The 3,074-nt window shown below is 39.9% G+C and overlaps 1 pseudogene; it reads right to left on the bottom strand.

Moving 5' to 3' along the window:
• Window positions 1–1,984: 1,984 nt before the first annotated feature.
• On the bottom strand, window positions 1,985–2,658 carry LOC107497179 (annotated as a pseudogene).
• Between the last annotated feature and the right edge of the window lie 416 nt (window positions 2,659–3,074).

Genomic DNA, 3,074 nt, shown 5'->3' with positions numbered 1-3,074 from the left:
GGAAATGTTAAGAGCCTTATTTTATAATGCCAAGGAGGGCACAAGATAAAAACTGTTGTCATTTGTTTCCAGGGAAAGCAGTCGGTGAGACCCAGGCACAGTAGGATAGTTAGTTAGCTACCACATGTAAAGCTGAGAGCAGATGGCGCAGTTGATATAGAGCGCAGGAATGTGCGTGTTTATGCGGGTGCGTTTCTGTGCGTGTGCGTGTGGAAACCAGCAAGGAGTTTGACACTGATGTACTCCATCAAGTCCAGTTATAAAGAACAAGTAGATAGAACAACATTCTGTGCATCTGGCAGCCTAACTAGCTCTGTCAATCTGTGGATACTGCTGACATTGTACTATAAGCTTCGATTCCATCTGTGTTGTTTATTTTGAGCTGGATTTACTGCACACTATGTGAATTGATGATGGCTAGGAGGTCCAAAAGATTCTGAGTCTGTTTAAAGTTCCAAGGTGTCAAATTACACAGGATTGTGTCACGAACGTTATGAAAGGGTAAGTGGGGAGGCAAACCGTTTTCAGTATTTGTTAGACGTCCAAGAAAAATTGCCGAAAATATAGATGAAGAAGGTTTATGAAAACATCTAAAGAGTACATATGAACTTCTGCAATCAAATGTTTCTTTTTCAAGTTGTATTGTGTCATTTAAAAAAATTCAAAATATGTACAAACAAATAGACAAGTCAAATCAGCTCTCCACTCTGAGGTTGTGACATGCATATTATTCAAAACTTACTGATCGGTACCATATTAAATTGCCAGAATAAAGGGATGGACTTGACAGATGAGGGTTGTGCCTACCTTCTTTCGGAAAGGCTAGAATCAAGGGATAAGTATGTTTCTATATCCACTATTAAGTTATTCTGTAACATTCTTTTCTTGCTTCAGTTTCCTTCTGTATAATAAGATATTTGTAAATCTTTCTCCTGCACTATTATGAAATAGGCTTTGCTGTCTTCATCAAGAAATCACTAAGTAGTTGAGAATGAAATTTTTAATGAAAATTATATACATTTATATGAGAAAAACAACACTTTGATGTAGGTCATCTATATCAAGGCTTTTGTCTATTTTAATTTTCGACATTATGTGCAGCTGAATGCTATGTCTGCATAATGCTGGAACATTCCTATGAACATGGAGAAAGGGGATTTAATGATTCAGGTGTTTTATAAACATCTGCACATCTGATGTTATTCAATTCATGTGGTTTTTCTTGTCTGCTTGTGTGGAGAGCAACCCAGATTAGAATTTTCTTGTACCCCAAATGATACAGACTAGATATGCATTTTGGCTTGAAGTCTTTGAGTGGGGAAAAACAAACAAACAAACAAACAAAACCCATTATGCTTATGGTATACAAATTTTAATTCATGCTTTCAACCCCCATTTAGTTTGTGGTTGATTATGGTTGACTTGTGTCATTAAACACAGACATATTTATATACAACTCTGTCCTTTTTTAAAGAAGAAAATTTTTAATCATCCTGACTCATTTGTCTCAGCTAGGACATCAAACAGAATCTATGATAGTTGTTAATACACTTGGTAATGTTTAATGTTCATTGTTCTTTAGTATTTATTCATAGTCAAAATACATACTAGGTAATGTGAAATACACAGACAATATATTATATGATCTCTTGAAAAGAAACTTGAGGATAGAGATCATATACTAAAGACATTTTTTTTTTTTTTGGCATTTTCATTTTATGATGAGCAAATATATTTTGAGAACATTGGGGGTGTGTTTGCAATTCCCATAGTTGTACCTGGAAGAAATCTGTAAATAATAAAACACTGAACTCTGTCTTAGAAAGGGGTTTCATACAAGCTCACAAGGCAGTGACTTCCTCCCAGGGTAGGATCTGTGGAATTATAGGCTCGAATGAGATTCCTAGGAGTGCCTTGTTTCCAGGATGACAAAACAGGGCCCCAGTGCTGGTTAGTGGCTCCCACAGAATCACCCAGACAGGTAGGACCACCCTGGGATTGAAAGCCAGGTGCCCTGTCTCTTAAGTATCCCTGGGGTCATGCTCTGCTGAGCTGGGTGTAATTTCTATGAGTCGAATCATTTTTACCCAACTGTTTCCAAGGCTTAGCAGAAAGTGGAGGAATGTTCTTTCACACTGGCCTCTCCCGTTGCTTTATCAAAACTGCCTCAGTTGTCCCTTTCCATGGGCTGCCGTTTTTGGAGTCATTCTCTGGATATTCTTTGTAAAATGTGTGTCGCATGAATCGTCCATCTGCCTGCCGACACTGCTTGACACACTGCCCACTGTTGGGGATGCCCTCAGCCCTGTCACCCAGGCTCAAGATGTGGTATTCGTAGTCCGAGGGACAGAGAAGTGGCTCTGCCCCCTTCCTCTTTGGTATTGCAGGCCTGTGCTTGTAACGCTTTCTCAGGGCCACCCAGGGGCCAGCCATCGCCACCAAGCCATTGAGGTTCCTGCTGTACCAGCCAATCTAAAACTGGCAAGGGGTGGCACGGCCTCCAGGCAGGTGTAGGCACAGCCATCGTTAACAGCAGCGCGAGTACCCCAGGCGCTCAGAGTACCCCTGACAGCGCGCTGCCTGGCAGGTGCTGGGGTGCAACGAGCACGGGAGTGGCCTAAAGACAGTTTTAAAAATGTCAAATAGCAATACATATATTAAATATCAATTGCAAAATACAAAGTGGATTAAAATTAAGTTGGAAACATTCACTACAGTGTTCTATCTGCTAGATACTATACTGGAGGCTTATTGGCCACTAGGCAGCTCCCCTAACTTCTCAACAGAGGACATCTCTGAGATATCCTCTCCCTTTCCAGAGAAGACAGAGGATGAGAAAGCAGGTGTACCTTGTCCAAGTCACAGAGCCAATAAGTGACTGAACAAGGCTTTACTTTAATTCACTTCCATAAACATATATTGAACATCTGTACCAAGCATAGTACCTGGCACTGGAATAAATAACTAAAAATTTGTTTAAAGAAGTGTACAGGCTTGTAAAAAATATATATATAAAATAAAATGTAACGTGAACATAATTCAGTAAGTGCCGAAATAGATGTGTGCACAGAGAA

This window comes from Rousettus aegyptiacus, unplaced genomic scaffold (genome assembly GCF_014176215.1).
Source record: "Rousettus aegyptiacus isolate mRouAeg1 unplaced genomic scaffold, mRouAeg1.p scaffold_m13_p_8, whole genome shotgun sequence".
Taxonomy (NCBI): domain Eukaryota; kingdom Metazoa; phylum Chordata; class Mammalia; order Chiroptera; family Pteropodidae; genus Rousettus; species Rousettus aegyptiacus.
This window is presented reverse-complemented; position numbering and strand designations above follow the sequence as displayed.